Below are 26,121 nucleotides of genomic sequence, written 5' to 3' on the forward strand. Positions count from 1 at the left end.
TATGGTTAGCATGTTATGTGGTGTATGGGATTCACTTCCATGGTAGCATTGCACGTGTGTCGTATCGGTGGTGACTGTCCCTTCAGCGGAATATTTTTCAGTGAGTTAACGATTTTGGTTTTGTTATGTCGACGTTATTGTAGTTTCTTTTTTTTTTCTGTTCGTCATGTGTGAATTTTGCTAAATCACTTTGTTTATGTCTTTGGTAGGTATGGATATGACTGACAAGGTCAACAGTTTTCGGTTGTCGGTGATGGTGGGGGACAGTACGTTGTCTCTAATAGAATTTCTTAAGCTATTCGGGCTGTTGGCTAAAGTCATGGAGTGTTCAATGTGTTATGAAAAAAAGGGGCTTACTAAAGTTCCAGCGTCTCAGATCAGGGGCGGTTGTATGTGGAGATGACGTAAGGATAACAGGTCAAGGGAAGTGTTCGATTCCAATTTTGATTTTCTAGCGTTTTTTGTAAGATTATGGTTGGTGATGGTGAAAGTTTTGAGACTTATAGAGCGGTATTGGTAGTTGCTGTTGACCTATATAGGTCAAGGGAAGTGTTAGATTCCAATTTTGTTGGTTTGTTGTGTTTTTTGAGGTAGTGATGATTGTGGACGTGGTTGTAGTTTTGGGTTTCATGAATTGGTATCGATAGTTACTGTTGACCTATATAGCTCAAGGGGAGTGTTCGATTCCAGTGGATATTGTTTTTAGTTGATTTTTGGAAGGTTATGGTCATTTTATTTTATCATTTTTGTCGTTTGGTTTAGTGGCTTGTGTTTATTTTTAGTTTGTCCCCACCCAAAAACCACCAATTTCCCTTGCTTGTTCCATTAGTTTCATTATATTTTTAGCAGAATATGTATGTGATGGTTTTTCGATCTATTTATGTGTTTGTTGTCATGTTTACTTCATGACATCATAGTCACGATAGGGAGTTGTTGTGAATGGTCCTTTTCGCCATATTGGTGACCTCATCATTAGTTATGTGATCTATCCATCTAATCTTCAGCATTCTTCTGTAGCACCACATTTCGAAAGCTTCTATTCTCTTCTTGTCTAAACTATTTATCGTCCATGTTTCACTTCCATACATGGCTACACTCCATACAAATACTTTCAGAAACGACTTCCTGACACTTAAATCTATACTCGATGTTAACAAATTTCTCTTCTTCAGAAACGCTTTCCTTGCCATTGCCAGTCTACATTTTATATTCTCTCTACTTCGACCATCATCAGTTATTTTGCTCCCCAAATAGCAAAACTCCTTTACTGCCTTAAGTGTCTCATTTCCTAATCTAATTCCCTGAGCATCACCCGACTTAATTCGACTACATTCCATTATCCTCGTTTTGCTTTTGTTGATATTCATTTTATACCCTCCTTTCAAGACACTGCCCATTCCGTTCAACTGCTCTTCCAAGTCCTTTACTGTCTCTGACAGAATTACAACGTCATCGGCGAACCTCAAAGTTTTTATTTCTTCTCCATGGATTTTAATACCTACTCCAAACTTTTCTTTTGTTTCCTGTACTGCTTGCTCAATATACATATTGAATAGCATCGGGGAGAGGCTACAACCCTGTCTCACTCCCTTCCCAACCACTGCTTCCCTTTCATGTCCCTCGACTCATGCTTTCTGTACAAATTGTAAATATCCTTTCTCTCCCTGTATTTTACCCCTGCCACCTTCATAATTTCAAAGAGAGTATTCCAGTCAACATTGTCAAAAGCTTTCTCTAAGTCTACAAATGCTAGAAACATAGGTTTGCCTTTCCTTAATCTTTCTTCTAAGACAAGTTTTAGGGTCAGTTTTGCCTCATGTGTTCCAACATTTCTACAGAATCCAAACTGATCTTCCCCGAGGTCGACTTCTATCAGTTTTTCCATTCGTGTGTAAAGAATGCGTGTTAGTATTTTGCAGCCGTGACATATTAAACTGATAGTTCGGTAATTTTCACATCTGTCAACACCTGCTTTCTTTGGGATTGGAATTATTATATTCTTCTTGAAGTCTGAGGGAATTTCGCCTGTCTCATACATCTTGCTCACCAGATGGTAGAGTTTTGTCAGGACTGGCTCTCCCAAGGCTGTCAATAGTTCTAATGGAATGGTGTCTGTTATATCCTAGCCAGCAATGCCACCCGAGCCCGCTGCCAAAAGGTTGGCAGCATCAAAGTCCGGACACCGTCCGCATAAGCAGCGCCAGTGATACAGGAAATCGCCGCAAGTCTGCGCGCGCCACCGCTGGCTTCTGGTTTCTTAAGGGCTGGAGTCACGAGCGCTAAGACAGTTCTGTATTCGCCGCTCAGTTGTATACTCGCCACCGAATTGTGTACTTGCTAGTCAGTTGTGTGTTCATCGCAGCAGAGTTGTTGTTTGTCGTCAGCCGACGCTGACCTAGCCGCTCTGACTCGAACTAGACAGAGCTCTGTAGACACGGAGTTCACTACTGTTTCTGTATCTTCGTTAATAAAGATAAGTACCGACTTTTATTTAATCAGAGTGTTTGGGTTTTCATCTTTCTGTTCACTGTTCCAGCGGACCGGTCGGCCCGCTATTAAAAGTGTGGCGGTGACTTCGTAAGCCGTTTCTGCAGCGAATTGCTTGTCGCTACGAACGCCGCCACAAAAGTGTCTACTCCCGGGCCTTGTTTAGACTTAGGTCTTTCAGTGCTCTGTCAAATTCTTCACGCGGTATCATATCTCCCATTTCATCTTCATCTACATTCTCTTCCATTTCCATAATATTGTCTTCAAGAACATCGCCCCTGTATAGACCCTCTATATGCTCCTTCAACCTTTCTGCTTTCCCTTCTTTGCTTAGAACTGGGTTTCCATCTGAGCTCTTGATATTCATGCAAGTGGTTCTCATTCCTACAAAGGTCTCTTTAATTTTCCTGTAGGCAGTATCTTTCTTACCCCTCGTGAGATAAGCCTCTACATCGTTACATTTGTTTTCTTGCCATCCCTGCTTAGCCATTTTGCACTTCCTGTCAATCTCATTTTTGAGACATTTGTATTCATTTTTGCCTGCTTCACCTCCTGCATTTTTGTATTTTCTCCATTCATCAAGTAAATTCAGTATCTCTTCTGTTACCCAAGGATTTCTACTAGCCCTCATCTTTTTACCTACTTGATCCTCTGCTGCCTTCACTATTTCATTCCTCAAAGCTACCCATTCTTCTTCTACTGTATTTCTTTCCCCCATTCCTGTCAATTGTTCCCTTATGCTCTCCATGAAATTCTGTACAACCTCTGGTTCTTTCTGTTTATCCAGGTCCCATCTCCTTAAATTCCCACCTTTTGGCAGTTTCTTCAGTTTTAATCTACAGTTCATAACCAATAGATTGTGGTCAGAGTCCACATCTGCCCTGGAAATGTCTTACAATTTAAAATCTGGTTCCTAAATCTCTGTCTTACCATTATATAATCTATCTGAAACCTTTTAGTATCTCCAGGGTTCTTCCATGTATACAAACTTCTTCCATGATTCTTGAACCAAGTGTTAGCTATGGTTAAGTTATGTTCTGTGCAAAATTCTACCAGGTGGCTTCCTCTTTCATTTCTTAGCCCCAATCCATATTCACCTACTACGTTTCCCTCTCTTCCTTTTCCTACACTCGAATTGCAGTCATCCATGACTATTAAATTTTCGTCTCCCTTCACAATCTGAATAATTTCTTTTATCTCATCATACATTTCTTCAATTTCTTCATCATCTGTAGAGCTAGTTGGCATATAAACTTGTACTACTGTAGTAGGCGTAGGGCTTTGTGTCTATCTTGGCCACAATAATGCGTTCACTATGCTGTTTGTAGTCGCTTACCCGCACTCCTATTTTTTTATTCATTATTAAACCGACTCCTCCATTACCCCTATTTGATTTTGTATTTATAACCCTGTATTCACCTGACCAAAAGTCTTGTTCCTTCTGCCACCAAACTTCACTAATTCCCACTATATCTAACTTTAACCGATCCATTTCCCTTTTTAAATTTTCTAACCTACCTGCCCGATTAAGGGATCTGACATTCCACGCTCCAACCCGTAGAACGCCAGTTTTTTCTCTCCTCATAACGACATCCTCTTGAGTAGTCCCTGCCTGGAGATCCGAATGGGGGACTATTTTATCTCCGGAATATTTTGCCCAAGAGGACGCCATCATCATTTAATCATACAGTAAAGCTGCATACTATTTTGCTAATAACCAGGTAAAAACCAAAATGTCAGTTAGCCACAGCAACAGTGCTGATTTTGTTTTTTTGTTTTTCAATAAACTATTTTTAAAAAAGGAGCAATTTTTATTCATAAAGTTTGCATTGATTTGAAATATTGTGGTGTTATAGAATATGGGAAAAGTGATCAGTGCTATTTAAGTAACAGTGCCAACAGAAACAAGTGTCAAACATGTGGCATAAGAACTGGTACAGCGTCATTGAGACAATAATGTTCCTGTTGCCATGTGTCGTGGCTTAACGTATGCGTGTAGGTGCAGTGTGCAAGAGTTGCTCTTACCATTTCTATATGGTAGCTTTTTGCTGTCATCACCAGACATCCATAGAATTGCTTGATGGCATCAACCCTATTCTGGAAATATAAGGGGCATTCAAATGAAACCCGATCACTAATGTAAAGTAACGGCAATGATTTTTTTAACTCAAAAAAGGAGCTATATGCAGTACACATACTCAAAAATAGTCACCAAAACTATTGGCGCATTTATCCCATTGCAAGACTGGCTGGTCGATTCTATCCTTGAAGAAGCTAGTAGGCTGCTGTCAGATCCAGGCCTCGACTGAGTCCCACATTTCAACGTCCGTTGTGAATCAATGTCCATGAATAGCTTGTTTTAGAGGTCCAAACACATGATAGTCACACGGTGAAAGATTGGAACTGTACAGTGGATATTCCAGCAGTTTCCCACCAAAACTGCTGTGATGTTGTCTTCACCTTATTGGCCATGCGTTGCATTGATGGTGGTTCCCCGTTCCAGAACTCGACAAGCAGTGGGCCCTTGTGGTCAAAAAAGAAGGACATCATGACCTTACCAGAACTGGTGTGCACAGCCTTTGATTTCTTTGGAGGTGCTGAAGTCGCATGTTTCCAGTGCTTGCTCTGACGATTGCTTTCCGATTCAAAATGGTGACACCATGTTTCATCACCTGTGACATTACGTGACAGAAAGCCATATTGGTGGCAGAGGGAGTTGGAGGTGCAGATGACTCAAAGACAGTGCCATACAAGTACTGCGCTGTTTGGCGGTCAGTTGGTGGGGAACCCACTGTGCACAGATTTTTCAAAAGTTCAAGTGTTGATGCACTACGGTGTGGACAGTGCCCCACGCTAATACCCAGTAACTGATGGATCCCGTCCACGGTGATTCTGCAGTTTTCCAAGACTAAAGCATTCACTTCCGCAACCATTTCCAGTGTGATGACATGATGAGCCTTTCCAGGACGAGCATCGTCTTCCATTTACTAGTGCCCCTCAAGGAATCATTTGCACCATTCCGCAACACTTGAACAACTCAGGCTGTACTCACCCTACACACTGAGCGAGGTGGCGCAGTGGTTAGACACTGGACTCGCATTCGGAAGTACGACGGTTCAATCCCGCGTCTGGCCATCCTGATTTAGGTTTTCCGTGATTTCCCTAAATCACTCCAGGCAAATGCCGGGATGGTTCCTCTGAAAGGGCACGGCCGACTTCCTTCCCCATCCTTCCCTAATCCGATGAGACTGATGACCACGCTGTCTGGTCTTCCCCAGACCAACCAACCAATCACCCTACACAACTTTCATCCTTCAATACATTTCACAGCCTCCAACTCCCTCTGCCACCAAAAATCAAATCACTTCTCATTGTTCCTGCTTACTTGCCTGCATGTTCGGTAGTGGATGATAACTTGTGTGACCAGTTTCTCTTCGGTGTGAAACCACACTGGCACTATGCAACATCAAAGAGCGCGCACGCATCACTCTCGCTACCAATAGATGGCGCCACCATACCTGCAGTTACGTGGTGCCACCTTATGTGTAAGGCAAAGGTAGACGCACTGACCAGATTGCATTTGAATTAACCTCATAATTTTAGGTAGTGACCTAGCAATGAAGTACAATGCTTCATTTGCTTTAAAATATTAAAGATTTGCCTGCTGTTTCCATGACATAATAGAAGAGGAGGGAAATTATTGTAATAGTAACACATTAAAAACTTAACAGTAATTCATTCAATGTGTACAATAAAAATAGAAAGTAGCTGATATGCTGCCTGTGTGCACATAATATGCCTTTATCTTCTTGTAGCCCTAGAAAAAAAGACACATTAAGATGAGAAAACAGTTTTTCAACCTCAGTTTTCACCCTTTATCACTGTCTGTTTGTAACGCCCAAATAGTGGTATGATCCCCAATCACAAAATGATTTTTGAGCAGAGTTTAAGTAAAAAAAATTAGATTCAATAGGTGAAACTGGTCATTGTTTTTGGTATTCAACAACTTATTACTTTTTGACAAAAGCAGTGAACGGTGAATAGACTAAGCTTTTGATTCTTGATGCTATGTATCTTGAAACAGTGTCAAATTTTTCAGTTTTTTTTTTTTTTTTACATTTGTTAGAAGAAATAATATGAATAAAAAACTGAAAACTGGTCATATCAGAAAATGGTTATTTTGAACATTTTTAAATGTCACGTTAAACTGATGTGGAAGAAAGCTGATATAACCAAAACCTGGTTGTTCCAGCAATAACTGCCATCCCTAAACCCCACAATACACTTACAATCAATACTGGCCTCTTAATAGCAGCTTCAAGTTCAAAAGATTTGTTTCTCAGACTATGGATATTACAGCTTAAAATATGAAAACCACTAGATTAGAGACTGGTGACAGTTGTATTTGGTCAACTTGTTTGTGAATTTTCGACCAGAAGGTATCATGGTTTTGTTTATATTCTGGAGTAATTCCTGCCAGTTTCATGTCAGTTTTGACCTTGCCAACTCATTTCATCGTGTCTATTTTGGCCGTACACTTGTTTTAAATTGACTATTTGTTTTGTAAATCTGTCTAGATTCATTCCTTTAATGTGCTCTTAGAATCTTAGCCATCATTTTCTAATGTCAGTGTGAATATTTGTATATTGTTTGATTTCCTGATTGCTTCTGAATTGGTATGATCTGTCTACAAATTTTGTCATCATCGTTCAACAGTTCCAGTTTCTCAGGTACTGGTAATGAGCCTCTTCCACTTCGTCCTGTCCAAATACACCTGTTCACGGAGAAAGTCATCCACTGTCCATCCTCTGATCACTAGATTTGCCTTAATCTAGTCCACCCATCGAGTTTGAGGTATTCCTTGAGGTCTGTTCTTATCCACCTGTCTTTCCAAATTTATTTTGGCTGTTCTAGTTGGCTCCATTCTTATCACATGCCCATACCATCGAAGTTTAGATGTGCCAATTCAATCTAATCGGAATGTCTTTACTCTGTCTTCTTTCCTCATCTCCTCATTCCTTAACTTGTCCATCTTGGTCTTCTGGATGGTGGATCTAAGAAATTTCATGTCTGATGCTTGCAGGCTTGATGATTCTCTTGTTTGTGAGGGTACATGTTTCGATACCATAGGTCAATATTGGTATGAAATAGCTATTAAACATCAACAGTTTGGCTGGTTTTGGAATCAAGTCATCCCATAAAAGTGATCTTACTTGTTGAATAGTAGTGGGGACCGTACACTTCCTTGCTGAACTCCACTCTTGGTCTCAAGCCATGATGATCGTCTTTTCCCAATTTGTAAACAGCTAGTACAATCGTTGTACAACATCTGAATTTTTCTTATTAGTCCTTCAGGCACATTCTTTTTCTTCAGGCATTCACAGATCTTCTCTCTTATAACACTATCATAGGCTTTTTCTATATCCAGGAATACAGTGACCAGGTTCTTGCCTTTCTCCCAATACTTTTCCATCAACATGTTGGTGCTAAAAATTAGATCTATTGTTGCTCTGTTACTTCTGAAGCCATATTGTTCCTCCTCCAGCTGTGGTTCTACAATAGTTCTGTCTGTTTTCTATGATCTTCTCAAGTATTTTCAGTCCATGAGACAATATGGCTATTCCTCTATAGTTGGTGGGTTTCCGTCTGCTACCTTTCTTAAACAGGGGAGTTATTACACCCTTGCTCCAATCTGCAGGTATTTTGTTATGTATCCTTATGGCATTGAGTACTCATTGCAGCCATTGTATGCCTTGAATACCTGCTGGCTTTATCATGTCTGCGTTCACTTCATCTGCACCTGAAGATTTGTCTTTAGGCATAGATTTTAAGACTGCCTCTGTTTCTGTTCATGTGATGGGAGTTTCTGCATTGTTAGTGTGTATTTCCAGTTCTGTATTTGGTTCTTCAACTGATCTTTTCGACTCTGTAAGTGCAGAACAGGGTATCAGTGACCATAAGGCCGTTGCAGCATCCCTGAATATGGAAGTAAATAGGAATATAAAAAAAAGGGAGGAAGGTTTATCCGTTTAGCAAGAGTAATAGGAGGCAGATTTCAGACTACCTAACAGATCAAAACGAAAATTTCTGTTCTGACATTGAGAATGTTGAGTGTTTATGGAAAAAGTTCAAAGCAATCATAATATGCGTTTTAGACAGATACGTGCCGAGTAAAACTGTCAGGGACAGGAAAAACCCACTGTGGTTCAACAACAAAGTTAGGAAACTGCTGCGAAAGCAAAGAGAGCTTCACTGCAAATTTAAATGCAGCCAAAACCTCTCAGACAAACAGAAGCTAAAAAACGTAAAAGTTAGCATAAGGAGGGCTATGTGTGAAGCGTTCAGTGAATTCGAAAGTAAAACTCTATGTAACGACTTGACAGAAAATCCTAGGAAGTTCTGGTCTTACGTTAAATCAGTAAGTGGATCGAAACAGCATATCCAGACACTCTGGGATGATAAAGGCATTGAAACAGAGGATGACACACGTAAAGCTGAAATACTAAACACCTTTTTCTGAAGCTGTTTCACAGAGGAAGACTGCACTGCAGTTCCTTCTCTAAATCCTCGCACGAACAAAAAAAATGGGTGACATTGAAATATATGTCCAATGAATAGAATAGAAATTGAAATCACTCAACAGAGGAAAGTCTACTGGACCTGATGGGATACCAATTTGATTATACACAGACTACGCAAAAGAACTTGCCGCCCTTCTAACAGACGTGTACCGCAAGTCTCTAGAGGAATGGAAGATTCCAAGTGATTGGAAAAGAGCACAGGTGGTTCCAGTTTTCAAGAAGGGTCATCGAGCAGATGCGCAAAACTATAGGCCTATATCTCTGATGTCAATCTTTTGTAGAATTTTAGAACATGTTTGTTGCTCACGTATCATGTCATTTCTGGAAACCCACAATCTATTCTGTAGGAATCAACATGGATTCCGGAAACAGTGATCATGTGAGACCCAACTCACTTTATTTGTTCCTGAGACCCAGAAAATATTAGATACAGGCTCCCAGGTAGATGCCATTTTCCTTGACTTCTGGAAGGCTTTATATACAGTTTTGCACTGTCACCTGATAAACAAAGTAAGGGTGTACAGAACATCAGACCAGCTGTGTGGCTGGATTGAAGAGTTTTTAGCAAACAGAACACAGCATGTTGTTCTCAACGGAGAGACGTCTACAGATGTTAAAGTAACCTCTGGTTTGCCACAGGGGAGTGTTATGGGACCATTGCTTTTCACAATATATATAAATGACCTAGTAGATAGTGTCGGAAGTTCGATGTGGCTTTTCGTGGATGATGCTGTAGTATACAGAGAAGTTGCAGCATTAGAAAATTGCAGCGAAATGCAGGAAGATCTGCAGCGGATAGGCACTTGGTGCAGGGAGTGGCAACTGACCCTTAACATAGACAAATGTAATGTATTGTGAATACATAGAAAGAAGGATCCTTTATTGTATGATTGTATGATAGCGGAACAAACACTGGTAGCAGTTACTTCTGTAAAATATATGGTAGTATGCGTGCGGAACAATTTGAAATGGAATGATCATATAAAATTTATTGTTGGTGAGGCAGGTGCCAGGTTGAGATTCATTGGGAGAGTCCTTAGAAAATGTAGTCCATCAACAAAGGAGGTGGCTTAAAAAACACTCGTTCGACCTATACTTGAATATTGCTCATCAGTGTGGGATCCGTATCAGGTCGCGTTGACAGAGGAGATAGAGAAGATCCATAGAAGAGCGGCACGTTTCGTCACAGGGCTATTTGGTAAATGTGATAGCACTACGGAGATGTTTAGCAAACTCAAGTGGCAGACTCTGCAAGAGAGGCGCTCTGCATCGCGGTGTAGCTTGCTGTCCAGGTTTCGAGAGGGTGCGTTTCTGGATGAGGTATCGAATATATTGCTTCCCTCTACTTATACCTCCCGAGGAGATCACGAATGTAAAATTAGAGAGATTCGAGCATGCACGGAGGCTTTCTGGCAGTCGTTCTTCCCGCGAACCATATGCGACTGGAACAGGAAAGGGAAGTAATGACGGTGGCATGTGGGGTGCCCTCCGCCACACACCGTTGGGTGGCTTGCGGAGTATGAATGTAGATGTAGATCTATTTAAAAGGTGATGGAAATGGTTTTTCAGGACTTCTCTCATGTCACTTTCTGTCCTAACCAGATTTCCATTTTCGTCTTCAAGTGCTTCTGTGGTTTTCATTGGTTTCTGTTTACCTCTGATAACCCTATACAACAGTTTCTTATTGCCTCTACTGTCCTCCTCCAATTTCTGAGTGAATATCTTCCATGCCTTGGTCTTTTCTTCTGCAACTGTTCTTATAACTTCCAGTTTCTTGATTCGGTGCATTTGTTTGAGGTTTCTGATCTTTGCCTCATCTCTAATAAGTTTGGGTTTATTTTTCTCTCAATCCCTCTCTTTCCTGAAGAGATTTCTTTCCATGGTTACTGCTCTCACACTTTCATTCCACCAAGGTGTTTCCTTCTCTCTTGTCATCATACTTGTCTTCCCACAAACTTCAGTGGCTTCCTTTACCAATGTGTACCTTAATGTGGTCCATTCTGCCTCTCCATTTTTCCTTTCATCTCTTGGTAATAGGGATTTTATCTGATTCTGATATTCAGCTCTCTTCTGTTTTCTGGAGTTCCCATACTTTGATTTTTGGCATTTTCTTGTTCTGTACTTTTGGCACATGGAAGTTTCTCAGGTCTGCTACTAATAGACGGTGGTCACTGTCAAGGCTCTCACTAGGGATTACTCTGACATCAGTGATCTATGACGACATAATCAACTGCAGTCTTTTGTAATCCATCCCAACTGTATTGTGTAATCTTATGGATCTCTCTCTTCTCAAACCAACTGTTTTTCACCGCCAACCCATTCCTCATACAGAAGTCTAGGTGATGCTCACCTTCTACATTTCTTCTACCATATCCATGCGGTCCCATTACATTTTCATATCCTGTTCTATCTGTCCCAGTCTGTGCATTTAGGTCTCCTATAATGATCTCTCTATCTTTACTAATCACTATTTCCAAATCTTCAAGAAACTGGTCTTATCCTCTTGACATCCAGTTTGAGTTGCATACACCTGTACGAAAGTTAGCTTTTCTTTCCCTAAATGTACAGTCATCTTTATTATTGTCTCCCTAATGTATTCAATGTCAGTGACTCCTTCTAGATCTTTATTCGTGATAGAACCAACACCATTCTTCATCTCTTTGTTATTTCCATGCCAATGCAGTGTGTACTGTTTCCTTAATTTCTTCATGCCTTTCCCTTTCCACTTTGTTTCACTCGTCCCCCAGCATCATTAATTTTCTCCTTTCCATAAGGTCCACTATTTCTTCACATTTTCCTGTGTGGCTGAGTTGTGGCTGAGTAAGTTGATGGTCCCAATTCGTGTAAGTCTTCTCCATGATCTTTGCATTTTGCAAGACCCTGGCTATTATCAGGCCTTAAACCATCATCCCTGACATGAGTCTGCTCATGCTGGTATCTTGAGTTGATTGCGTTCTGAGGCTCTTATGTGTCTTGAAAGCAACTACAAATAATCTCCTTTACTGGCTTCCCAGGCCTAACTTAATTGAGGATTTTCTTTCAGGGTTAACTCACCTCAGACTTTGATAAGCCAGTATCATACTACAAGGCAGCAACTGCTGGTCTTGGTCCACCTTGGGTATTTTATTTCCCTGGTACCCACCATATCTGGTGAGCATTCCCCTATCTGCCACAAGGGGAGGTGCTCAATGGGAGACCAGCAAACTCCACGTGGGCCTACAATTTATACACAATAAATATGACACGAAATGTATCTACAGACACACAAAACTAAGACATTACAATACAATAATTAAACCAGAATGCCTCTATGCATCAGTAACGCTAATTTGGAAGACAAAAGTAGACATTGAAAACACTTAGGGGAAGGAATGCAAAACTATAAGAAAAATTGTAGGTAGAAAACTTGTAAACAAAACTCTACAAGTTTTGTACCTAGAATTTCTCTTATGACCTTCTCTGAATCCTCTCTTATATCCAGATATTCTCCAATTTTTTATTCAAGTTGTCCCTGTGCTCTATCAAGAAGACACTGGGATAGAATTTTGTATGCAATTAATATTTGTGAGTTCACTGTAGGTATTTACATCTGTTCTGTCTCCCTTCTTCTGTAACGTATGAACTAATGCATTTTCACAGTTGTCTATAATTTGTTCTGTTTTCCAAATGTCTCGCATGATTTTTGTGATTTCTTATGGCATTCGAGTCTGCTGATTTGAGGATTTCTACTATGATTCCCTCTTCCCTTCCCCAGTGCTATGATTGTTTTTGAGTCTTTTGTTCTGACTGACAGTTTCTACTTCATCTGATGGTAATGAATTTGGATTAGTGTCCTCAGGTTCTTTTGGTGGGTCTCTTTGGGTTGGCTCTGGGCAGTTAATTAGCTCTTTGAACTATCAGGTGAGTTCATTGCAATGTTCTTGATTGTTAGAGCAGATTGCCCATTGTCTTTCTGGAATCAGAGACTTTGTGGTTAAAACTCTGTGGGCTTAGTTTTGAAGTTCCTATAGCAATTTCATGTGTTGTTTCCCTCAGAATATTTCTCAGTATCAACTAGCTGATCCTTTTCATATTTCCTTTCAGTCTCTCTGTTTTGTTTCACACTGTCTGGAATGTTTTGTACTTCAAATGTAAAGGAGGACAGCGGTCAATCACATAATCTGTAATTTATTGCAGATCTATATTTCGATTATAACATTGTCACCATTAGTCCGTTACCAAAAGAGTCGTGTAGGTATAACCGTGTCAGAGCATAACTGTTTGACAATTGATGCTAGCATTTACATGGCAGAAACATACCCCTCATTAATGAATCTGTAATTCACAATCCTCAATTTCTAGTTTTTATGAATCATTATGGCTACAACAGCTTTTGCATTACCTTTATTTTATGCCAATATAAATAATATTATTTAGTCTGTGAGTTCATTCACTCAGGAATGAAGGACTTTTAAGTTTCATTCGTGTGTCTGTAATTACTACTGTTGTTTGTTTCTTTCCAGCAATATTTTTGTGGTTTCATTTTATTAGAGCCAAGTTTTCTCACACTTCAGATGGCAGATTATATGCAATCTGTTTCATTTACATTAAGTCTCAACCTGTTTGCATCGAATCAGTTTCACTTGAGCAGTATTTGTATACCAAAATTCTGTTGTGCTGCTTACTGTTACACTGTCATCATCAATGAACAATGAGAATTTCCAGAACTGTCCTGAGACCAGTACACCATTTATGTACAAGGAACGCATAGGATCTGAAACATCACTGTATAGCTCTACTGTATCAAATGCTTTTCATTTTATGATAAAAATGAACTGATGTGATTTTTACAACCTTTGTTCAGTATTGGAAATATGATTTGAACCACATTTCTCCCCTCCTATGAATTCCTAAACCTCCTAATTTGCCTGAAATAATTTTGTCATTTAATTGAAGCATAAACTACCAACAGTTTAGTGCTTTTGTGGATAGTGATATCAGTGTTGGAATTTCAAATCTCTGGGAAAGCACTTATTCGTTGTTGATGACTTCCTTCACATTATATGAAGCATTTATTTTTGATCACACTGATGCTTCATGTGCACCTGGTGAAATTTTGGTTTTTAGGCCCATAATGAGATACATTTACAGAAAATAATTTGTACAATTTTGCAATTTTATTCCCAGTCTTAGTTTTTTTTATTTTTATTTTATTTTTTTATTATTTAATGCATTGAATTTTCACATGGAGATAAAATTACGAAATGGCTTGAGTTACATAAAGCACACATGTAATTTAAACTTTAAATGAAAGGAATATCCTAAAGTGTATGAAGTTTTACACAGAAGTAATATGTGTCTTGTTCAAGATTGACAGTAATTCAAATTGTCTGTGGGGCTCTTTTCTAAGAATTGTAATTTCAGTAAACTATGAGACCTCTGCTACTCTGCCGATGCATTCAGTCTTTGAGTCTGTTTGTGTTTAAAATTATTATATGTATCCCAACAAGAGTAATTTGTGTGATGCTGATTATGTTAACAAATTGTATATGATTTTCCTCTTTTATTCTACAGATGCTGTTGCAGGTGGATAAACAAGTAGATTTCTCCTGTTGTCATCAAGAAATAATAGGAAACTAATGTAATAGTGTTTGTTTCCATGGGTATGTTGAATTTTTTGTTCACATTGAGATGTACTTTGCTAAAATGGATATCTTGACATTCTCAGTTCAATTTCATTTGTGTGTGTGTGTGTGTGTGTGTGTGTGTGTGTGTGTGTGTGTGTGTGTGAGAGAGAGAGAGAGAGAGAGAGAGAGAGAATGAGAATGGGGGTGGGGTGGCGGTGGGGGGGGGGGGGGGTAGAAGGGTGGGGGGGTGAAAGTTCTGGGTGGGTGATTGGGCAGGGGTTTGAGAATCAGGGATAATAAAACTAAAAAGTAATATACAGTGAGATTGTAAAAAAGAAAAGAATACAAATTGTGGTGTCACCGCCAGACACCACACTTGCTAGGTGGTAGCCTTTAAATCGGCCGCAGTCCATTAGTATACGCCGGACCCGCATGTCGCCACTGTCAGTGATTGCAGACCGAGCGCCGCCACACGGCAGGTCTAGAGAGACGTCCTAGCACTCGCCCCAGTTGTACAGCAGACTTTGCTAGCGACACCACACTGACAAATACGCTCTCATTTGCCGAGACGATAGTTAGCATAGCCTTCAGCTACGTCATTTGCTACGACCTAGCAAGGCGCCATTGCCAGTTTATATTGAGATTGTAATAATGTCTAAACAAGAGCGATGTTCTCCAATTGTGGATTAAAGTTAAGTATTCCAAGAACTACGTTCTTTTCTTTATAGGATAATTACTTTACCTGGTTCCAGACCTCACACCAATCTGCGTGAGATTAAAAGCGTGCATTTCGGCCTCCTCTAGCAACACGGTGTTGGCTCTTCTGCGAACCCTTCACAAATTAACAATAAACTAATAGGTTACAGATTGAGTTTTTGTATTTGGAGCTGCTGAGGAAGACAGTTGGATGTGTAGAGGAAGACATAAATGTATGAGTAAAAAGTAGCCTGGAGTGGTTTTAGTAAACTAAATAGGTTTTTATAATGAAGGCTTCATTGTGTCTGAAAAGGAAAGTTTGCAATCAGTATCATTGTTTTTTCTCCTGGCAAAAGGCCTTGGACTTTTAAGTGTGAAAACTATACCAAACCTGAAGGTAATTGAGAGGTGCATGTCAGAAATTACAAGTAGACAAAAAAAAAATGAACAAAAGGACAAAGGAACAAAGAGCAGTGGAAGATGTAATCATATTTAATTAATAAAACAATGGAAAGTCCAGTTTGGAATATCAGTACTTCTGAAAAGGATAGATTGCTACTCACTGTAAAGATGATATGATATTGCAGTCCCTGTTTTATTCTGATTACGATGCAGAGTTCCTCGGGTCTGGCATGCAGGCGTTGCAGTGACTACAGCCGCTATGAAATACATTAAATGTATTTGCACTTGCGAATAAGGGCAACTATCAGTTGTAGAATGGAATGACAACAGCGAAAATTTGTGCCCATCCAGGAATCAAATCGGGATTTCCCACAAGCGGTTGCCTTACCATTTGGCTATCTGTGCTCAACTCATGGCCCGGTTGACAATGTATGGAAGAGTGGGTCAGGCTGCGAGTCATGCCCAGATAGACAAATTGTAAGTCACCTTGCTTGCGATAAGTGCGAAGTCCGGGTTCGGGTCATGATCTGGCACAAATTTTCGTTGTCGTCATGCCATTCTACAGCTGTTGGTTGTCCCTATTTGCAAGTGCGAATATATTTAATGTAATATGTCTAAAAACAAAGAAGCTGTAATTTACCAAGCGAAAGCGTTGGTATGTTGGTAGAGACAATAAAAACAATAAAAAACACACAAACACACACACAAATTTCAGGCTTTTGCAACCCACGGTTGCTTCATCAGGAAAGAGGGAAGGAGAGGGAAAGACGAAAGGATGTGGGTTTTAAGAGAGAGGGTAAGGAGTCATTCCAATCCCGGGAGTGGAAAGACTTACCTTAAGGGGAAAAAGGGACAGGTATACACTTGCGCGCACACACACACACATATCCATCCGCACATCTGTATGTAAGTTTTTTCGAACTGAACCTGGGGAATTTTTGATGTAAATAAATCAATGCAGGGCCATTAAAAAAAAAAAAAAAAAAAAAAAAAAAAAAAAAAAAAAAAAAAAAAAAAAAAAAAAAACACCCCTTCGTAAATCACAGTCTTATGTGTAGTGCCAGAACAAAATATTTGCTTGGATACATTGATAGTCCACGCACGACATTTTAAGGAGTTAAAACCTCTTTCTGTGGCTGACTTTTCTGCAAGTAATGTCTGTCACAAGCACAGTGGTTTCCTCTTGCACAGGAAACAACTGTGCTAGGTGCATCAGGCGTACGGACCTAGTAATATGGCAATAGCTTTGAAACCCCCACACATTTTCCTCTTGTATCTAGCACAGTCATACCCAAATATGATAAATAGCCTGACTGGAGTAATTTCTTTTGTGTTGGTACTGTTGTGTAAAAGTACGGCTTTAACCCTTTAACTGCTCTGGACGTGTTAACGTGCGTGTCTTTGTACCTGTTCATGTATGCTCTGAACTTGTTTACGCGCACCTTCTACCTGGTACTCTGAATGTGTCTACTCATAGACATGTTCAGAGTACCATGTAGAAGGACTGGTGGTGCGCATAAACACGTTCAGAGCACACAGGGACAGGTACAAAGGTGTGCATGTTAACACATCCATAGCAGTTACAGGGTTAAGACTTATCTTCAAAGCATCAGTGAAGGATCTCCACAGATCAGGACTGTACATCTATATCTTTGCAGTATGAGAGGTCATTCAGTTTTAAAGAACTTCTCCAAATCCTTAGTTCTGTTTCAAAATGTAGTCACTTCGGCAGAGTCATATAGATAATTTCACTGTTTCAAATGTAATACCAAAAGTTTTTCCTTATTTGTAAAATGTTCTAGACTCCCAGTGAAATCATTGAACTTACCATGCGTCATCATATGTATCCAGGATTACATGCTTTAAGAGAGAAGTTTACATTTCTTGGACTGAAAGGATTTTCACCTTCAGTTAAACATTCGTTACAGTTCACTTCTTGGTTCAGAAAGATGGTGTACCTTGTCATAAGGTACGGGGGAAGTTGCGGAGGTATTTTTGTTCAGGGAGACTCATTTTTTTAAAATGGGAATTACACAGAAATAAGTCATCAGTGATGATTGGTGATCGCCCTCCAAACCGTTTTGAGGTTTGATGAACGTGTAGTGCATCCCATGTCCTGGTCTCCTGTCTTATAGTCAAAATACGGTAAATATGCCTTTCTTTAAATAGGTGATGTAATTGATCACTGCTATGAAGCAAATGTAATTGCACCACAAATAAAGTAGAACTTATCTGCATTATTAACACACTGACAATGTAGTGTTCTGTGTGTTTGTTAACAGTAGTTTGCCAGCTGGAAGTATATAAAAACACACTTCTTGTGAAAGCCCATTGAGAGGCATCAAAATGCTATGACTGATTTATAACAGTTCTTAGGATCTATAGACCTTTTTATACATCTACACCCATATGCTGCAAACCACTGTGCAGCGGATATCAGAGGGTACATCCGATTACACCGGTTATTAAGGCATCTTCCCATTCCGTTCTGAGTGTGAAACCTGGGAAGAATCAGAGTTTAAATGCATCTGCACACACTGTAATTAATCTAGTCTTGTCCTTACAATTCTTACAGGAGAGTATGTACAGAGTTGTAGAATATTTATAGATTCATCATTTAAAGGTGAGTCTTGAAACATTGCAAGTTAGTTTTCCTAGGATACTTTGTATCTATCTTCTAGTGTCTGCCAATTCAGTTTGTGCAGCATCTCCATGACACTGTCCCATGGGTGAGACAAAACAGTGACCATTTGTTCTGCCCTTCTCTATATACATTAAATATCTGCTGTCAATGCTATGTGGTATGGCTTCAACACACTTGAGCAGTATTCTAGAATGGGTCACACCAGTATTTTGTAAGCAATCCCCTTTGTAGGCTTATTGTATTTTATTGGAAATCCACCAGTGAACCCAAGTCTGCCATCTACTTTGCCTATGACTGAGCCTATGTGATCATTCCATTTCATATTTCTACAGTTTTTACACCCAGGTATTTACCTTTCTGAATCTTTGAAGCACCACTTTCAAAAAAGCTGCAGATCTTGATAAGATTTCATACAGTGCTACGTCATAGCTGCCAACTAGTATGGATTGTCTGTAATTATTATGGATTTATCACCTTCATTAGGGAGTTACGGAGACGTACTAAAAATTATGGAAATGGACATAATCGATTTCATGTTTAAAAAAAAGAAAAAAGAAATGGAAAAGATACTGTTTGCTTTCCGCCAGTCATATGCTGCTAAATGTTGTACAGATTGTAATGATTTCTTTGTAAAGTATGTAGTTAACCTGTCTATGAATGATTTCAACGTACAAGTTTAATGTGACAGCCATCTAGCAGTGGAACTAAGAAAATTGATAGACACATCATCCATGTGTGCAAGTTGTAACCACCTGTAAATCTGTGCATACATACTAGGTGGTGATAAAGTGTACATACATCCAGAATGTAGTTCCCTGATTTTTCGTAAGAGAGCAAAAATTATGTAATGAATAATAATAATAAACAAATACTTAATAGATAGGAACCGTGAACTCTTTGAAATATTTAAATTCAGATGAGTGACTCATGCATGGAAACACAGCAGGACTGTACGACATGAATTGTGTATAGACTGATGGTATTTTTGGTAATAGTTACATTGTGTTTGGTGGTAATATTCGTCCATTTGGCATTCGAATACACTGTGGTAGCTGCTAAGGAAAGTTTTAATTGTTTGTTAAAAATGCAAGGAATTAAGAATTTTTTGTTTCTTCAGCAATTTTTAATAGTGTCTGTAAGGAAAGCATAACAAAACTGATGATGTGAAATTAAACTGTGTGAAAGATATCCTGACTGCAAGTGAGAAAAACACTGTACCAAATTCAGACAGTAATATTGTGGAACACCAAAGTGTTAGTACAGTGGATGGCAGTGTGACGAAAAATGTAAAACTGGACAGAAATTTCAGGAACAGTATAGTAAAGAATGATCATGTTTGGTAAAATCAAATAAATCAGGCCAAAATGTTTTTTGTGTAGTGTGCTCAGTAGATATTTCTATAAAGCATGCCGGTCGTGATGACTGCTGTCATCATGTTCTGTCTGAAGTATTTGTAGAGCTAGCAAACCTTCAGTCTTCAAATGCATCGTTGTCATCATTTGGAATAAAATCTGGTGAGGAAGACTCTGTCCCCAATGCTTTTTGGTTCATTTATTGTTGAACACAGCTCGCCACTTTCTTATGCAGATTATATTTCACTGCTGTTCAAAAAAAAATGTATCCTGATTCTCACATTGCTAAAAATAAAGTTGTGGAAGAACTAAAACAACTGAATTTATAAATTCTTTGTCATCTGGAACACAGAGTGATGTACTATAATACTTACAAGAAAACCCCTTTTGTCTTGCAACTGATGGTAGCACAGATGTTAAAGATGTAAAAGTATATCCAGCTCCCATAACTTACTTTAATGTTAAACAGGGAAGGAACAAACACATTGACCAAATTTATCCAAACATTGTTCACAACTGTACCAATCTGGACTGGCTATATGAAATGACAATTTTACCAACTGAAAATGCACTGGGCAGTCACATGACACTGTGTAATCAGTAACAGTCCAGCAGCAGTTTGACACAGTTGTTCAGTACGACATAGCCACAAAGCACTCACAGTTCATCCCAAGCCAACTGTTTTGTCAGTAGATCAGATGTGATTATTATAATTTAAAGCACTATTTTTTTGTATTGTGGTAAAAGGAGACTAGAATAACCAGCCAGTAACATGGAGTGGGAAGCAATAAGAATTATTAATAACTAACTGGGATATCCGGCTTCAGTCAGGAAGTTGATATGAGATTGTATGGTAGTTCGAATAAAAGCATAAACTTTAAAGTATAAGAGGTAAAAGAAAATTATTGAAAACATATTCTAACTATTTACAATACTTGTTTATAAACAACATTTTCCATTTTGTTATCCAGGATATATATGTAGAAATTTTTGAAATTCCTGCTCAAGAGCAAGCTACGTATAGTTGAAAATTAGAGAAGCAGAAGTCTTTGAGGTTGATACAACAGTTTTTTAAATTTGTCCTTGCATATTGTTAATTGTAAAACTAGGCTAATTTGATTGGAAATTGTAGTCTTTTAAATTGGAATGGCATTTCAGTAGAGATCAGAGGTATTCCAGGAATAAATAGTGTGTGTCCTTTGTAGTTTCCAGTCATAAGTTCAGCTTCAGTGATGTTATTTGATAGCTGTTTGATGATCATTCTTGTTCCATTACACAGTTTTGGTGAGTTGAAATTTCTGAGTCGTATGATTGGAGAGCGAATATTAAGTCAAAGGCAGTGTAATGGTATTACTGGTACTTGCAAATAGTTTAGAAATTCTGTGAGGGAGTTCACACTTTCTTCAGTGTTTACCATTGTGTCAATTGATTTGTATATTTTCTCTTCACTGGGAATGTTGTTTTGAATATTCAAATTGATATCATTGATAATATTATTTTTAGTTGCCACACTCATCCTTAAAATATTGAGTGTTCGAGACAGTGGAAGACCGAGTGTCTCTAGAATTCACCCCAAAATTCTCGAGGCACTATATATCCCTCCCCTTAGCTCGAACACGCGATTGTTTTGATAAATGTGGTTGATGAGTTTGTTTTAAGCAGTTGCCATTTAGTAGGAATCACTGTTGAGTTTAATGAGGCCGGTCATCTAGTTAGTAGGATATGTGCCTTCGCCTATTTGTAAAATTTATTGAGCAAAATGTGGTGGTGTTTTATGTTTTGATAAGTCAACTCTAGATGATTAATGGAAAATCTCATATAAAGATGTGAAACAAATACTAACAGAGAGATAGAGGGGCTGGCCAGTACTTACCTCAGCTCAGTACAGTTGATAGATACACATAAAACAGAACCGAAAATTTACGTTCCTAGCTTTCGGAACAAATGTTCCTTCATCGGGGAGGAGAGAGGGGAAAGAAAGGGAAGAAGGGAAAGGAGATTCAGTTACTCATAACCTGGGTTGTGAGTAACTGAATCTCCTTTCCCTTCTTCCCTTTCTTTCCCCTCTCTCCTCCCCGATGAAAGAACATTTGTTCCGAAAGCTAGGAACGTAAATTTTCGGTTCTGTTTTATGTTTATCTATCGGCTGTACTGAGCTGAGATAAGTCAACTCTCTTATTTTTTGTTAGTTGCAGCATTTATATGTGTGGCCAGAGATGCGATTTTTTTAAAGCATGTATTGATCTCATCTGCTGGGTGTGTTTGTTGAAAATATCCTGAGAGTATGAGTATAGCTCCTCCCACCATTTCAGAGTTTCGTCACAAGTACCGTAATGTTCTGTCCATGGCTTTGAGTTATGTTTTATGTGCTATCATGCATTCATCCCAGAAGATAATTTTAGCTTGCTTTAGAAGTTCACCCTGTTCAGAAGCTGTTGAGATTTTGCGTACCGGGAATTGTTCATTGGATATATTCAATGGCAGTTGGGGCGGACTGGGCAGTTAGTCCTCCTGTCATGAGTGTGGCTGCAATGGTGACGATTTTCCTATGGTACAGGTCAGTCCCCTTCTTGGTGGCCCTGTCCGCACAGTATAGGTCAGCCTTTCTTAGATCTACATACCTGCTCTTTTATATCCAATTCATGCTGGGTGCACCCTCCTTATCCTTCCTGAGTAGGCACCATGGTTCATTACCCTAGTATACATCTTTATGTACACTATAATTAAATATTGTCTGGAAACTAAATCTGTTTCACACTTAACACTCACTTCTTAATACTTCATTTAGTTCCCTAGAGTCCTCCGTTACACTTCCACTCCTATGCTTCCAATATACACCACAAATATATTATTCAATATATCATACATTTACTTATGCTATACTTGTCCCACTATCCTACAAATCGTCAAAACAAATGCTTGACTAACATTCCTGAATAATTATCACAATTAGTTCCTCCCTGGCCTATGCTTATTAGTTCATCCTTGGCTTATGCTCATTAGTTCCTCCTTCGCTTATATTCTCCTTAACTACTCACACTTCCTTCTTATGTATTTGCATTGTATTACATTGTCTGTTAACTGGGGGCCTAGAAACGATGGAGAGGCTCCATCCTCGCTGCAGCCGCAGTGGTCCACAACCCCACGACGACTACCGCAGTCCACTTCACCCCTCTGCCACCCCACACCGAACCACCCTTTCAGGGTCATTGTGTGGTTCTGCCCCCAGTCCCCCCCCCCCCCCCCCCACCCACCCACCCCCTCTCCCCCCAGGGAACGTCTCACACCAGATGATTGTAACCCCTATGGTTGCGTGGTAGAGTAATGGTGATGTACGCGTATGTGAAGAACTTGTTTGCGCAGGTTGCCGACATAGTGTAGCTGAGGTGGAATAAGGGGAACCAGCCCACATTTGCCGAGGCAAATGGAAAACTGCCTAAAAACCATCCACAGACTAGTTGGCTAACTGGACCTCACCACAAGTCCGCCAGGCGGATTCGTGCTGGGCACCAGGCGCTCCTTCCCACCTGGAAAGCTGTGCATTGGACCGCATGGCTAACCAATCGAGCTCTTACGTATTTACTCACACTTCCCTCTTATGTATCCCTGATGTGGAATTATCATAGGTTTTATATCCTTATGTACATATGCGATATAGAATAGTCATTGTTCTTATACATATATTTCCTATGTATATGTATATGTATTAATAAATATCTACTTGATAGTTTTCTCAAGTAACTAGGCGATGTAGAACCATCACAATAAACAGCCATGTGTGCATATTTCTCTACGTGCACATTCTTTGCCCCCCTACAACACTTGATGGTTCTTACATCATTTTTATCTGTACTTCGATTGTTTGCATCTTTGTGTTTCGTTGTGTGTACACATAAGTGTGTCTGTGTATCCTGATTCTTCGGCCTACTTATATGAAATAAGTTGAAGGGTATTGGAAACCATGGAAAATAAGAAGGACTTCAGTGATAGAAGTATATGAATATGTAAAGAGGGAAAGATAGACCGGTACTCAGATGAGAAGTAAGAAAGGAAAAAGTAGAAATGGTTGTTAAGATTGAAGAAGAGAAATAAGATAGTCCTAAAGACAGGAAACCCTTCTCACCCCATTCCCCAGGATCCCTACTTCGCCAGTACTTGAGGGAGAAGCTGGAGGAGGTATGGTGTTAAACGTCTCCTACAGAACGGACATTCTCACCTTAGCAACCCCTATGGAATGGCAGACGGTGAAGAATCAGTCACAAACATTTGTGAGAGTCGTTTGAAAGGTGTGGTGTGTGTTCTGTGTTAGCCTTGATTTATTTGTTAGTGTAAATCATGCCTTGATCTATAATACCCACCCCTTCCAAAACCAATACAAACCCTCCCCTTTACATCACATCTCGTGAAAGGTATAAAATGTTCTATAAAAATAGAAAATTATACACTGCAATCAAATAGTTGTTTAGTTAATCACTTTACACTATATTTTACATGTACAGATAAAACACTCTGTTCAGTTTATGTCACCTAGACATCACTCAGTTTAAATAGTATCATCATATTATACCTTTCACCCAAATAATATTTTATTCATTTCATTTCATGTTTAGAGATCACTGTTCATTTGTGGTTCTCTTAAGTTTTCTACTTTACCATCATATCCGATTTTCTTCGTACTAAACTTATAGGATAGTTTAAGAATTCAAGAATAGGTTACAGTATAGTTCAATATTTGAAGGGAATTTGGTGCAGGAAAATATAGCACAGAAGAAACACCGAAAACAACTAGGGATCCAAAGGTCATCACTCCGCCTGTTAACACAGAACGTTAACATCCCTGGGAAATATACAACTTTATGTCTTTTATATTGTATTTTCCTTCGCCTGATCCTTTTATAGGATCTACTAAAAGTAAGGCTTTGGGATGTATTACCGATTGTACTTGGTAAGGTCCTTCATACTTTTGGAAAAATGTATGTCTCCTTCTTCAGGGCAGAGCTCTGAAGATGCTGTTTTACGAGAACTAGGTCGTCGACCTTGTACTGAGGTTCAATAGCCTTCTCATTATGTTTACTCACTCGTTCTTGTGCTTTGTCAACTAGATTTTTAGAGACCATTTCCTGTTTAACTTGGTAATCGTCAGTAGGTTGTTCAGGCTAAATGAAACATTTAATAAGAGGTTCTCCTGCAAAGGGTTTGCCTATTACTTCTAAAGGTGTTAATCCTGTTGATAAATGTGGTAGTTCATTTAAAATAAGTTCAAAGTCTTTGCTCTTCGTTGCCCATAACGTATGTTTTTCATGGCAGAAGGTGCGACATAACTTCCCAATCTCTTTCATTACTCGTTCACATGGATTTGATGATGGGTTATAGTTGGATTTTAGTTCTTGATAAACATCTTCCCACCCTAAAAATTCTTTAAATTCATTACTGACAAATTGTGACCATTGTCTGTTAGAAATCGTTTTGGTTTGCCTACCTCGAGAAATTATTGTTGCAGACAGTGAATCATGGTTTGTGTATTTACTTTCTTAATAGGATATAATTTAACATACTTTGAGCAACACTCTATGAGGTCAAAAATGTATGATACTCCTCCCTTCCCTTTTGGAATTGGTCCGAAAAAATCTACTGCTGTGAGATCATGTAACACCTTAGGAATGATTGGATACATTTTGTATTTAACATGTGTGTTACTCTCTTTTACATTCTGACAGATTTCACAAGTCCTAATTAAAGATGCTACCTTCTGTCCTATCTTCTTAAAATAATAGAACTTATTCATATGAGCTATACATTTCTTTATTCCGAAGTGTCCGTGTCCCATATGAACATGCCACACAATTTGATCCTCCATTCACTTCGGAATACATATGCACCAACGTTGAGATGTTATACTGTCCCTCCAAAATAAATTATGTGCTATAATTTGGCACCTCCCTATTTGATTAAGAGGTAAGGAATTCTTGTTACACATAGCATATATATCTGTGAAGTAGGTATAAGATGAATGTTTTCGGTTATTCTTCAAGCCTTATCTTGTACCCCATTATGTGGATATTCTACTGTCAAAAAATTAATCACAGAAATTACGCCGGGCCCTTCCATATGTTTCAATTCTTTCATGTCTACAGGTAACCTAGACAAAGCATCAGGTACAATATTTTCAGAACCTAATATATACTGTATTTTAATGTCATATTCCTGTAGGAACAAATCCACCACATTAATTTACTATCTAGTAATCAATACCCATTAAAAATGATAGAGCTTGGTGATCCCCATACTAGTGTTTGGAATTTTTGGATACCCTATACTATTGCTAATAGTTCCTTTTCTTTGGCTGTACAGTT

The 26,121-nt window shown here is 39.0% G+C and overlaps 1 protein-coding gene across 5 annotated transcripts in view; it reads left to right on the plus strand.

Moving 5' to 3' along the window:
* LOC126481440 (putative transferase CAF17 homolog, mitochondrial) overlaps positions 1 to 26,121 on the plus strand; it is a 57,941-nt gene that overhangs the window by 12,064 nt on the left and 19,756 nt on the right. For 4 of the 5 annotated variants that reach the window (XR_007587557.1, XR_007587558.1, XR_007587560.1 and 1 more), the window contains one exon: positions 14,622 to 14,710. The exons of the other annotated variant lie outside the window; for it this stretch is intronic. The gene's annotated coding sequence lies outside the window, so the exon portion shown is untranslated. The remainder of the gene's footprint in view (positions 1 to 14,621; positions 14,711 to 26,121) is intronic. 5 annotated transcript variants of the gene reach the window in all.

Source organism: Schistocerca serialis, chromosome 5 (assembly GCF_023864345.2).
Source record: "Schistocerca serialis cubense isolate TAMUIC-IGC-003099 chromosome 5, iqSchSeri2.2, whole genome shotgun sequence".
In the NCBI taxonomy this organism is placed as follows: Eukaryota; Metazoa; Arthropoda; class Insecta; order Orthoptera; family Acrididae; genus Schistocerca; species Schistocerca serialis.